Genomic DNA, 14419 nt, shown 5'->3' with positions numbered 1-14419 from the left:
GATTTATGACAAAATGTATTTTTTCATCATTAACCCTAAAACCTTAACCACATCAACTTGAATTTTTGGCTTCATTGAACTTTCTTCCACCATATGTAAATGTTTGAACCAGGTGATCAAAGTTGTACCGAAGGCAACTCTTCCATCAGGCAGTAATCAAACATCTCTGACTAGCATGGGAAACGGGTTCTCACATAGCTTCAGAAGGAGTTGGCAACTTTCAATGCACCACCGAAATTTCGATAGAAAGTATGGTCTGGAAGAAAATGAACACATTTCCTGGAAACACACAAACTTCTAAGCATTCTTCCCTTAAGCATTTTTGAGTGAATGTTACGTTTCCACCCACTTTTACAACATTAGTTTCAGAGCTCTGAGAAGTTTGGGACTATGATGGCAGTGGATAAGGTAGCCAGGGAAATCCAATTTTTGGAATGGGAAAAAACTTTTAGGATAATCTAATTTACACCCTTCATTCAGTGAATATAATCACCCGTTAATTTCTCTAACTCGTGAATTCGAGTTTTTACATATTTAATTTTCCTATTGTAGAATATGACTCTCGGCAATTTCTTAGAAACAGAGTCTAAGAGAATAGAGCCTTGAAAACGCAGCACGTATTTTATGGATATAAATAGATTTCTTCTTGCTAGAGTCAAACCAGATCTCTTGAGCCAGACCTGTGGTATCATTTTTCAATTTTATATTTCAATATGGAAAAGAACAATTATAAACAGGAAGACAGGATTACTCACTAGAAATGTGGAAAATGCAAAATGGCTCCGAGGTGATGCCCCCTAAAGGTCTGATCCAGTGTTACAAGACCCTGGTAGTCAAGTTCTCGAGCTTTGATGTGGTATTGAAGAAATCATTGGCTTAAAGTCTGAGGACCTCAATTTTGAGACTTTGAACCATCAATTTCACTTGTGTGACCACTGACAGGTTTCCGAATTCTGAATATTAATGTGTGTGTGTACATGTCTTAAAATATGGTTCTTAAAGAGAATAAGTGAGATAATGTATGTAAAGACACTTTGCAGAAAAGCGTAACTTGCATTATTACCTAGCCAGTTAACTTACATTAAAATCTATTTTAATCCAATTGTCTGAGCTTTCAGAGTCTAGGAGTCAAAATGGCATAATACTACTTCCATAATCCCTTGGCTATGTATCTCTATCCTGTAATTAAAGAAATAATCAAGAAATCCCCAGCTCTAGTATGTTCCAGCCCTTGCAGAGGTCCTCAGAGTCACGTGGCTTCAGCAAAGGACACAGCCAACAGCTTCCTGCTCTACAATCAGTCCCATCGGGCTGAAGGCTCCCATCAGTGTGGTAAACACAGTTGTAGCTTTTCTTGCCTCCCAAGATTTCTGCACAGATGGGCTTTTCCATGCAGGTGAGGCTGTCCTATCATTAGCACCTGTCTTCTATCTGCCTCCACCTTTTCTCACGTGAGGGGCTCTGTCTTGCTTGGAGGCTCATCACCCCCACACTAACTCTGCATTGACAGCATCAGTGAAATCCTCCCACCTCAAGACAGTCAGCACATGCTCACAACCCAGGACCTGTCTCAGATGCCCAAACTCTGCACCAGCTGGAAAGGCACCTTAGGTACTTCTCAAAGGTCACCTGCTCTTGTCCAGCAGAAGCAATGAGGATGCCATGGGGTAGAACTCCTGAAGCAGAGTATGTGCGAACGTTACCATCACCCATACCGACAGATAATCTGAAACATATTTGCTCTGTCATTAAAGCCATATGGATGGGAACAAATTTCACCGTCTAAAAGCAACACTGTTCATGTGCTAGGGTGCAAATAAGACACAATTCCGAATGAAGCGTCCGAGTTGCCTCCCAAGAAGCTCTGTTCTAGACACCATTCCTAGTGGTCTTAAATGGTGTTTAACAGAGCTGAAAGAGACCCTAGTGATGAGTACAACACCTCAATTAGCAAATGACATAATTAAGGCATGCAGAGAGGAAGCGACGTGCCCAGGATCACACAGTGGGCTTCGAAGCTGGGAAGAGAGCACAGGGCCTCCACCTCCAGACTCCGTTGCCCCTCCCATAACCAAACACTTCTGCACTGATTCATTAGAGTCCACACTGAATATAACTTCCAGCTGCCTCTTTATTCAAAAGCAAGGGGCATGGCCTAATGCTCTCCCCTGGTTCCCCGCAGCCCAGTGACTCTATGGCACAGAATCAAAACTGCAATCAGGCCACTTGATATCGACCTCCCCAGATGGGTGTTTACGAGCTGCTCCTGCCACGGCTCTTACACCAGGCTGCTTCTCGGTCAGCGGGCACTCTCAGCACTGGGATCCGATTGGCTGATTGATTAGCTAATAAGTAATAATATTTACAGCTTCCTTCCTGAACTCACAGCCAGAACAGCTCTGCTAAATGGTCCCTTTTTCTTCCTTCTTTCCTTCTCGACCTGCCTATAAATTTTAAGATTCATCATGCAATAGGTCAGGGAAGCAATTACTTTGGGATTTACCCTTAAAAAAAAAAAAAAAGGAGTGAAATCCATAGGGGAAAATCCCCTAAACCAGTCCTGAACCAGAAAACATGTATTGACTCCAATTCCACAAGACACTCCAGGGGGCTGTAATCTATGGTCCATCATGGTGTCAAGAGCTATTTCCCCAGCTTCCAGGAGACACATGCACATAATCCTTTAGCCTGGGCAGTAGGGGAGCACTAGGGAGAGATCTGAGGGCACAAGCTGCTGACAATGAGGACAAAGTCTCAGCTGCAGAGAGCTCCAGGACAGCAACCAGAATATTTGTGAAGCCCAAGAACAGGCGAACAGGAGTGTGTGCGGCAGGAGCAGCTGGACTGGGATGCTGTGCTCCATTCTGTTTGGGTGCTGAGGACTTATCCTTAGGGCCCAAGTAAAACAGACACTCATCGGAGTGCTCAGAAGCACAGGGAGATTCGGAGCAGAAATCTGGAGGCAGCAGGCCCAGCTCTCCCTGGAGCTATTTCCAAGAACACATTTCTTCTCTCTGTTAACATAGGCGGGATTGCCTTCTTTTTAGCAGTATTAGATAGCACGCACCTGCATACCTGTGAGCGCACACATGTATACTCTCTGCACGTAACCCGGACTCCCAGTTCCCCAGGGGTCTCCGGTCCTTGTGGACACTACCACCTCAGTACCTGCTGCACGCACACATACTCATCAGATGTTTGCAGCCACTTATGTAACCACAGATAGACAGCGAGGATAAAGTAGCATCAGACAATAGCATTCATGAAGGAAGAAAGACAAGTAAATGGTAATTTCTCCAGAAAACAACTTTCATTCTTTTCACTTCTTCTCCCCCCTTGAAATCAGAAGTCAGCAGAGGCCCATGAGATCTCAGGCACTTCAAAGACCTCTGTGGCCTAAATGACATTTGGGGTAACAAAGAACCAAGATATCTGTTTCTCTTAACTTGACCGGGCTGGCCCCTGGGGAGGTTGGGTCCCCATTCCCTTCCCTTCCAAGTGGCTTTAATAAACTCATGAGACCACGCAAAGCCACGTTTCTCCTTCTCAGTCAGAAAATATAGATCAATATTCACAGCAGAAGCACTTGTGTTTGTTCATGAAACCTCCTGTGTGACTGTTGGAACCTTCCCACACCACACCGACAGGGGCTACTCCGTCATGTTACCCAGGCACGTGGGCTGCCCCTGAGGACCAGGGAGGAGCAAAAGCAAACTCTGAACCCAGGGTCAAGCAAATATCCATCAGGTTAAAACAAGGTGATGCCACTGTCCTTGTTTGCTTAAATGGCCTTTAAATGTGATGGACACATACAGCAGCTTTAAGTAGGTCAGTGGTCCACACATGGACCAATGCCCAGACAAGGCCTGGTCTCCCCAGCAACTGTAGTTGGGAGATGAGCCTCCCCGAGCTCTAGTGTCACAAAAGGTCACAGCGAACCACCTTGGCTGCTTCTACAGGGAAATCTGAGCAGATACGTGGGCACCTCGAAAGAGGTTCCTAGTCAATCGCCCTGTGGGCAAAAAATTCCACAGTTGCCATGAGAAGATATTTAAAAACAAAACAAAAACCAAACAAACATGATTACTTCAATTTAGAAGCAAAGGCATGGGGGAAAGGATGCTGAGAGCCAGCGAGAAGCATAGCTGGGAATCTATTTCCAGGGGCTCTTAGCACCTGTTTGCAAGCACATCTCTCAAAATAGCATTAAGCAACAAGTTTCTAAAATGGCAAATCTAGTGCTTCTTTTCCCTGGGAGTGCTTTGTCATGGCTGGTACTCTTTACCTAAGAAGTCATTTCAAAAGAGCCTGCAAGATAAAGCAGGGCAATTGTTAACGTGTCTGCAGCTATGGCTGCAGCAGCAGACCACACAGGGGTGCGACGCCATGCCGCAGAGACTGAGCTGGGCGCTGCCTGGGCCCCACCTCCTCCCGGAGGAGCACTCACCATCAGCAGGCTGAGCGCGGAGTCTGGCACCAGCTGCACTGCCATGGTCTCCGATTCCCATGCACAAGCACTTCTGCACAGTCAGTCCGCCTGGGCCCTGGGTGACTGCAAAGCATCCACAAATACCTGCAGAAAACCAGCCACAAATCCAGACTCAGAGTGCAAAAGGCTCAAGATGCACTCAGGCCACATTTCACATGGGGTGGGGGGAGGTCAGGGGGATGTTGGGAAGAGGGGTGGGAACCGGGTTTAGGAAGAAAAAAAAAAAGGAGGAAAGCTGCAGGTTATTTAAAGGTGAGCCCTGCCTAGCTTCGCTCAGCTGAACAAGCACAGAAACCACATCAAACACAGATATAAAAGCTTAGAACACAGAATTCTTAACTGACACCATAGCCTAGGCAGCAACTCTGCTTTTAACTGACAATTAAAATAAAACATTTCCTATTGCAAATAAATCAGCCAGCCCGAACCCCCTCCCCTTCTCTGCATCTCTCAGCAATTCTGCTGCATAAACAAGCTGAATGTTACAACCTACCGCTTGCAATCTGGTCAGTGTCTTCTTTCCTGCAGAAAGGTGTGTCCCTTTTGCAAAATCAAGTATCTGGGAGTCAGGGAGCCGAGCCTGACCACCAGCACCAGGCGGTCACTGGAGATCAGCAAATGCCCTCATTATAACTGAGTACGAAGTCAGTTATGAACTGACCCTTTCCACCATCCCCAAATCTACTTTTTCCTCCCCAAGTGGACTGGCAAGCTTAATTCCCGGTGGGGCTAATGTACTTCCGAGGAACATGTAATTACACTGCCTGTCCTGTGAGCGTTCAGATCTGCCTGCCTGCACCACATGTACGCAGAAGACAGACACCCTCTACCTCTCTCCCTCCCTTCCTCCCTCCCTTCCTCCCGCCCTTCCCTTCCCTCCCATCTCTCCTCCAGGCTGCCTGTTAGGAATTTTGAAGGAGCTTCTCTAGCTCAGGGAGGCTAATTTGTAGCAAGGGACACAGCTTAACACAAAAAGGCAAATTAGCCTTGAAAATCATATTATGCAGCTTTTTCCTTGGAAGATGTCAATGGAGGAAAAAAAAAAAAAAGGAAGTCTGCAGGCTTTTTACTTAGTGAGTGGCTCAAAAGACTTCTCGGAGTACAAAATTTAAGAAAATTAAAGCTTCTTTTTTATGAGCACTGCCAAGCTTCCATCTTTTTATGGAGTCTACTCAGCAACTAAAAATAGCCATTACTAATACTTATAGTAATAATTTTTCATATCCTTTTCTGATTTCTTCTTTCACTCACCTGCTGCAATGACTCCAAAAAGTCCTTGATATGAATGAGACAATGTGAAATGTAGAAACGCAGAAGTCAACTTTCTAAATAGAAACCAGGGGGAAGAAATTAATAGGCTTTCAACTTGCTATGGATAAATATAGGTTTTGTCCTTATCCTTATATAATTTATGCTTTTAAAAGCATGTATTTGATCATGACAGTGCTTGGCACAAAGTAACTGCTCAGAAAGATTCATTAATCGAATGAAAAGTTTCTTCTCTCACTGTTTCTTCTTGCACCTGTTATATGATTGAAGTCTAATGCCCTTACCTCAGGAAACTTGGAGAATCACTCCCTCCTCTCAGGTGCTTGAAAGTCACAGTAAGATCTGATGTGAGTGTGGCCTTGTACTGAGCTCCCAAAACATTTTTGCCTTGATGGGTTTCATAAAATAATTTTTAAAATGTTAATAATAATTTATTTAAAGAACACATCTACAGCATTACCCTAACCTTGCAGGTAGGTTTCTAAATGTATGCAGCTGATATTTGCTGCGTGCCTACTGTGCGTAGTGTTCCACAATAAGCTTTGCAGAAGATGCAAAGCTAAGTCATACTCCCTGCCCTCATGGGCTTTTTAACAGGTAGATGCAATAATACCAAAGGCGCATGTATGATACAAGACAATATGTGATAAATGCTATAAAGTGACTTAAAAACAAATAGTGTGGGCAGCACAGAGCCGGGAGAGTTTACTTTTGGCTTCAAGGACATGGTTGTTTTTGAGCTGGAACTTGAGGAATAAGCAGAACGTCATTTTTATGACTTCTGTTTTATAATTTTACGCGGATTAGGTGCTTGAGAACTACGGAAAGCATAAGGGAAAATTTTAATACTGGTGCAATGCACCTTGCGGGTGTGGGCGGAGACAGAGGGCCCCGCAGAGCGCTCCGCAGGGGCAGCACCCGCAGCACCCGGGTGGGAAGGTCCAGGGCACGCTCAGGGTGGAGAGGTCAGCCTGGGAAACGCGCCCACTGCTGATGTCAGGCCTCAGCACGCTTGCCCTCCTCTCTGCACTCCGCTGGGGAAGCCTCGCCGCAATCTTGGCTCAGATTCCCTAGACAGAGCCTGGGCAGACCTCACGTGTGAAAACACTGTTGGGAGGTGCAATGTCGGGCGACAGGAGTGAAGGGGCTGGGAAGGTACATCAGGGGCCATGACAGTGGGCACAGCTGGCGATCTGGTCATAGTACAGGTGCTCATTTGCAAGGAGGGGCTAGGCCATCCAGGAGAGGAGAAGGGGGTAAGTTACCAGCCTGCTCCTGCTTTTTTACTGAGGCTTGTTGGTCAGACTGACTCCCCAGGGCATGAGCTCCCTCCGCAATTTGAAGTTATGTTACCAGCTCCTCGCAGCAGCCGTGAACCGAAGGGCTTCTGAGCCCTTCAAGACAGACCCCATGGCCTTTGCGGGTCAGTGGTATGGGACTCGGGCACTGGAGCAGCTGAGGCTCCTTCCTCACAGCTTGTTATGGAAATTGTCCCAAATGGCCTTGTTCACACCCTGGAGGAGGCAGGTGGTGGCAGTACTAGGAGCTGAAGTGACCGTGGCAGGACATGGGCTCCCCACCAAGGAGTAGCGCATTTCTGGGGCCCTGGGGAAGCCAAGCAAATCTGAAAGGGGCATAGACTGAGCCTCACGAAAGTGTGCACGTTTACATAATGTTCAACAGCAAAAGCCTCCATAAAATATTTCCTGATGTTTTCCATTTAGACTTTTATATTTGGTTTGTTTGCATGACTTTAAGTTACTGGGGTTTTTTTTTTAATGTCTGTTTTTCACTTTTTTTATCCTCACCCAAGGACATTTTTTTCATTTTTTGTTCAGATAGAGTGGGAGGGAAAGAGAGGAAGAGAGAGAGAAACATGGACGAGAAAGGGGCACATCGAGTGGCTGCCACCCGCACAACCCAACCAGGGCCAGGGACAAACTGCAACCAAGGTACATGCCCTTAGTGGGAACCGAACCCGGGTCTCTCTGGACCGCAGGCCAACGCTCTAACTGCTAAGCCAAACCCGCCAGGGCTGTTTTTTCACTTTTATTCACTTCCCTCTATTATCCCCCTCCTGGAGAGTGAGCAACCTGATGTCAGGACTAGGACCGCCAGCCTCTGTGCATTCATACAGCTGGGAGCATCGCTCAGAGAGCAGTAGATGCTCAATAACATTAAACTGGGCACCAACAGAGGTGCTAAAACGTGAAGTACAAAGAGAAAGAGGCAAGGACAGCACCCAGGGTGGGGGTGGGGTGTTGCTGGGTAGAACATGGGAGTCAGTGCTGAAAAGTAGCACCTGACAGAGAAGGAGGGGTCAGAGGAGGAGGGAGCCCCAGAATCCCAGTGCTGATGGCGGCTCCACCAGGATGCCTGGAGCTCTTAGCAGTTAACAAACAGAGAAATCCAAGCACAAAAGAGTATGAAGTTTGTAAGGAAGAGGAGTTAATTCATGTAAAATAGACCCTCATCCAAAAAAAAAAAAACCAAACCAGTGAGATATGAGCTCTCTGGGTCTTTTCAAAACCTTGTTCAAGAGCAAATCACAATCACAGAAGGAAGACGACATGGGGACAGCCCTCCTTTTCTCCAAGTAAATCAATTCCATCCTGGGCTAAACTTACCTCCCAAGAAAATGACATAATTCCTTTCAGCAACATAATTCTTCCCCAAAGTTCCTCAACTGAAGGGCAGTTCAATGTCATACCCATCAAAAGCCGTTACAAAATAAATAGTCATTAAGAACTTCTTTTCCTAGGAAGCTGCTGTGAAGACATTGATCATTGGATCACTCGCACTTGCCTGTATAAATTGCTCCCTGTAAGAAATGTCTCTCGAAATTCAGCACAAGGAAAATGCCTGTCTCTCCGGGGGCAGCCTGTGTGCAGGATGGCACTAGCCTGATGCCCTGCTGGGCCATTTTCCTGGGGAAATCAGAATGCCTATTCTATTTTTTGCTCTGTGACCCAGGGTAAGTGCCCCAAGGGTGAGGTGGAAATCAAATAAAATATCATTATCGCCTTTGTTAAGCGGCACACAGTGGGCATTCAATAACTGTGAATTCCCCCTATGTCTCCTTTTTCTTCTGATAATAAAAATAAGGACCTAATCACAGTTGGTACATTGGCTGCCAGGATACCCAAAGCCCGATTTTACTTTCAATTAGAGCAGATATGATCATAGTTGACATTATTGCTTCCTTGGTTTTTCGTAACCTTCTTTCCTTCCTTTTAATTCATAATGTAACACTTTTTTAGTAGGCCCTTTTGTCCGTTAGCCATCTGAGATTCTTTTTTGGAAAGAGGTAGAACATAAATCATTCCTTAATGTATAAACAGCTCTCAAATAAATTTGGCACACCATGGAATATTTTGCAGCTACTCAATGGCAATTATGAAAACTATTTAGAAATATGGAAACTGTCTGTCTAAGCTATAATGTTTATTTGACCATGAAATGATACAGATACTCTCATTACAAACATGTCAGTATTATAGGAGGATATAAGGGAACGAATACTTAGAGCCAAGGTGGAGGAACAGGGATGAAGTTTACCCTCCCACCAGAAACAAACAAAACAACGGGCAATGGTTCATGAGAAGCCGCACAGTTGTCCAAGGCTGTTGCAGTAAGAGTGTTTCCAGGCCACAGGACAGAGAGTGGGAACCCAGGTAGAATCAAATGAATTCCCTAAATGGAGGAGACACAGTTAGAGTCAGGGGAGATTGCGATGGGTAGAGTCACTGGGCAGATCACCAGACAGGAGAGAGGTACAGAAAGGGGAAACTTCAGAGACTTTTAAAAGGGCCCCCTTTGGGTATTCAGTTGAGTACAGACCACCACATGCACAAGAGGACACTATCTGAAGCTGGGGAAAGAGTCACCTAAGAGAATTAAAAAGATTGGTTATTGGTGCTCACCCAGGGCCAGGAATAATGCCTGTTTGATCAGCCAGAGCGAAGGCCTCATGATTCATGGTGCATTGGATAGGATGCTCAGGAGGTTCTTGCCTTGGTAGTGAGGAATAATTAGCCATGATTGATCATTCCCCCATGTTTGCCTAACAAATGTGAAAAGCAAGACCTGAGAGGATCAAGCTATTTCTAAGTAACTTAACTCTGTTCCAAAAGAAAGACAAAGAGTGTTAAAGAAATGCAAAAATAGTCTGTATCCAACTAGGTAAAATTTATAATTACTGACTCTAATAAAAATCGCCAAGTATGGAAAGAAGTAGGAAAATATGACCACTAAACAGAAGACAGATCAACCCAAATCACTGAGAACTAACACAGATATGAGAGTTAGCAGGATAAAAAAATTAAACAGTTATTATAATGTTATTAAATATGTTCAAAAAGTTCAGTTGAGACATGAAAAAGAACCAATTTAAACTTCCAAAGATTAAAAACTACTAAAAAATGAAAAGGTAAAAAAACACACTTGTTAGGATTAATGAAGATTGTACATTATAAAAGAAAAAATAAGTGAACTTGAAAATATAGAACTATTCCAATCAAAACATAGAGATTAAAAAAATGTTTAAATAATACAAAATGAGTATCTGTGAGCCGGGCGACAACTTCAAGCAGCCTGATCTACATGTAATGTGTATACTTGAACAAAGGGAGACACACAGTATATTTGAAGAAATAATGGCTGAAATTTCCCCAAACAATATGCTGAATAAATTCTAAGCATGAAGAAACTACACCAAGGTACATCACAATCAAAATGCTTAATATCAGTGATAAAGAGAACATGTTGAAAGCAACCACGGGGGGTGGGGGGGGGCAAGTATCTGTCACACACAGAGAAACAAAGATAAGGATCATTATCCCTTATGAACAAGGATATAAAAACTCTAAACACAATCATAGAAAATAAAATCCAACAGTGTTTTAAGAAGATAATGCATCATGACCAGCCAGGGCTTATCCTAGAAATACAAGGTTGGTTTAACATTCTAAAAGTAACCAGGGTAACTCATCATATCAACAAATTAAAAGAAAAACAAAAAACAAAAAACCCACACGGTCAGCTCAGTAGACACAGAAAAAAAATCAGTTGATAAAATTCAAAATCTATTCCTAATTTTAAAAAATCTACAAGAAAGTACAGCTATTATCATACTTAATGTAAAAGACTAAATGCTTTCCCCCTACATTCAGAAACAGGGCAAAGATATTTACTCTCAGGACTTTTTTTTTTAAGTATGTTTTCGAAACTTCTGGTCAAGATGGCAGGTAGGTAAACGTGGTATCGAGTCCTCCCACAACCACATCAAAGTTACAACTAAACTACAGAACAACCATCATTCAAAACTGCCTGAAATCAAGCTGAATGGAAGTCCTACAACTACGAAATTAAAGCAGCAGCCACATCCAGACTGGTAGGAGGGGCGGAGGCGAATGGGCTGGTCCCACACCCACGTGTGGCAGATAAAAATCAGGAGGACACCTCGGCTGGGAAGGTCCTTCCTGAGGACTGAGGGGTCCTCATCCCACACCAGGTGCCCCGCTAAGGGTTCCAGTGCCAGGAAGAGAATTCCCATAACTTTTGGCTGGAAAAACCAGCAGGAACTGAGGCTCAGGGAGGCTGAGGCGACTGGAACCCCAGGCAGCTCCTCTTAAAGGGCCCACACACAGATTTATCAGACTCTCTCCCTCTAAGCTTGGAGGGGAGGCAGCACGAGGGGCACCAGAGATATACAGGGAAGAACTGAGCTGTTTGGCACTGGAGTGAGGGCTAGAGAGGGGGCTTTCTCTGGGACAAACGTGCTGTCGGAGGCTTTTGTTTTTTTGATGAGCCCTTCCCTGGGGCGGCAGATAGTCGCCATAGCTGGGACTCCAGCAACCTGGCTCACACTGGTAGCCCCGCCCTAGTGATTCCCTGAGGCCCCGCCCCACCCCGCCCTACTTTCAGGCCCACCCAAGCTGTTGCCAGTTGCTTAACCATAGGATTGGCCTGTCTCGGATCCTGCTTCAGGTTTTCCTGAATTCTTTCAAACAAGCAGCATCTGGTCTCAGCGAGCCCCATACCTCTCGTTAAGTAATACATAGAAACAAACACAGGGAGACAGCCAAAATGAGGAGACAAAGAAACAGGTCCCAAATGAAAGAACAGAACAAAACCCCAAGAAAAGAACTAAGTGAAATGGAGATAAACAACCTAACCGATGCTGAGTTCAAAATACTGCTTATAAGGATGCTCAATGAACTCAGTGAGAACCTCAGTGAACTTAGGGAGGGCCCCAAGAGCATAAAAAAAGACCAGTCAGAAATGATGGATGCACAGTCAGAAATGAAGGAGGAATTAACTGAAATAAAGAATAATTTACACAGATTCAATAGTAGAGTATGTAAATCCAAGAAGCAAACCATTGATTTGGAATATAAGGAAGCAAAAAATGCCCAATTAGAACAGCAAAAAGAAAAAAGAATCCAAAAAAATGAGGATAGTGTAAAGAGCCTCTGGGACAACTTCAAGCGTGCCAACATTCGCATCTTGGGGGTGCCAGAAGGAGAAGAGAGAGAACAAGAAATCGAAAACCTATTTGAAACAATAATGGCAGAAAATTTCCCTAACTTGATGAAGGAAACACACATACAAGTTCAGGAAGCACAGAGAGTCCCAAACAAGATGAACCCCAAGAGGCCCACACCAAGACACATCATCATCAAAATGCAAAAGATTCAAGACAAAGACAGAATCTTAAAAGCAGCAAGAGAAAGGCAGCTAGTTACCTACAAGGGAGTTCCCATAAGGCTGTCAGCTGATTTCTCAAAAGAAACTTTGCAGGCCAGAAGGGAGTGGCAAGAAATATTCCGAGTGATGAAAAGCAAGAACCTACAACCAAGATGACTCTATCCTGCAAAGCTGTCATTTAGAATCAATGGCCATATAAAGAGTTTCCCAGACAAGAAAAAGTTAAAGGAGTTCATCACCACCAAACCATTATTATATGAAATGATGGTCTTTTTGAAGACAAAGATAAAATATGGGGGGAACCGAAAAATGGCGACGGAGTGAACAGAGCTACACAGACCGTCTCCCAGAACCAAACTGGATTTACAACTATAACACAGACAAATCGACGGGAAAAACCAACAGAAAAGCAGCTTGCGAGGACCATACAACGAGGGACACTGACTCCATCCCGGTAGGCTTGCGAAGGCTCGAGACGGGGCTGGGAGCCCACGGTCGGCAGCTCGGCAGCAGGCTTAGCTGGGAGCGGCGCCCTCGGGTTACACTCCCAGGCGGCTCCACAGCGCAGCCGGGACAGAGGCTGAAACAGCCACAGCCACTCACCTTGAGCTCCGGCAGAGGAGGGCAGACTGGACTGGAGCTGTGACGGGACACTCGGGGTTTGGAGGGCGCTCAGAGCTTTGGCTGAGTGCAGCCACGCAGGACGGTGGCCCTATTGCTCCTTCCCAGGGCTCTGAGGAGAGGCAGCAGCCCCTCCCTCGGAGATCCAACCCCACCCTGTGGGCCATTGAAGTGCTAATTGAGGCTCACTAACACCCAGCATCTGCCCCACCCTCGTGAAAGCCCCTTGGCTGAGCACCAGAGGGAGTTTTTCAATCAACTGACAACCCAAAACTCATCAATTAACCTAGACTGCTAGCCTCCACGCAAAAAGCTAGAGGATAACAGTACGTTTCCTGGGCTGGCAACTTTAACCAGGAAAGTAAGACTTGATAGTGGTGTTCAACGTGGGTCCTCCCTCGCTCATCCAAACACAGGAGAGGGAGCCACAAACAGCAGAACACCAACACCCACAGGGAGAACTTGAAGGCTCCAAAGCCCACAGTGATAGCCAAAATGGTGAAACACAGAAACAGAAGCCAAATGAAAGAGCAAGACACCTCCACCGAAGATGAGATCAATGTGGAGCAATTAGGCATGTTAACAGAGCTAGAATTCAGAGCCATGATCTTGAGGAAGCTGAACAGCATGAGTAAGGACATAGAGACACTGAAAATAAGCCAATTGGAAATTAAAAACCAACCAGAAGAGATAAAAAATGACATATCAGAAATGAAAAACACATTGGAAGGTTTAAAAAGCAGAGTAGGGGAAGCTGAGGACCGGATCAGTGAATTAGAAGACAGGGTAGAAAAAATCAACCAATCAGAAAAAGAAAAGGAAAAAACTATTAAAAAACAGGAAGACAGCTTAAGAGAACTATGGGACAACTGGAAACGTAATAATATTCGCATCATAGGAGTCCCCGAAGAAGAAAAGGAGCAAGGGATAGAGAATATATTCAAAAAATAGTGAGAGAAAACTTCCCTAATTTGGTGAAGGAAGAAGGCATTCAAGTTGAAGAAGCACAGAGAGTCCCAAGTAAGAAGAACCCAAACAGGCCCACACCAAGACACATAGTAATTAAAATGCCACAAATTAAAGACAAAGAGAGAATCCTAAAAGCAGCAAGAGATAAGCAACTGCTTACCTACGAAGGAAACCCCATAAGGCTCTGAGCTGACTTCTCACAAGAAACACTACAGGCCAGAAGAGAATGGCATGAAGTAATCAAAGTCATGGAAAACAAGAATCTGAATCCAAGACTACTCTACCCAGCAATGCTATCATTCAAAATAGAAGATCAAATAAAGAGCTTCCCAGACAAAAAAAAGGCTAAGGGAATACACTAGC

The sequence above is a fragment of the Molossus molossus genome, unplaced genomic scaffold (genome assembly GCF_014108415.1).
Source record: "Molossus molossus isolate mMolMol1 unplaced genomic scaffold, mMolMol1.p scaffold_m16_p_32, whole genome shotgun sequence".
Classification (NCBI taxonomy): domain Eukaryota; kingdom Metazoa; phylum Chordata; class Mammalia; order Chiroptera; family Molossidae; genus Molossus; species Molossus molossus.
Note: the sequence above shows the minus strand (reverse complement) of the source record.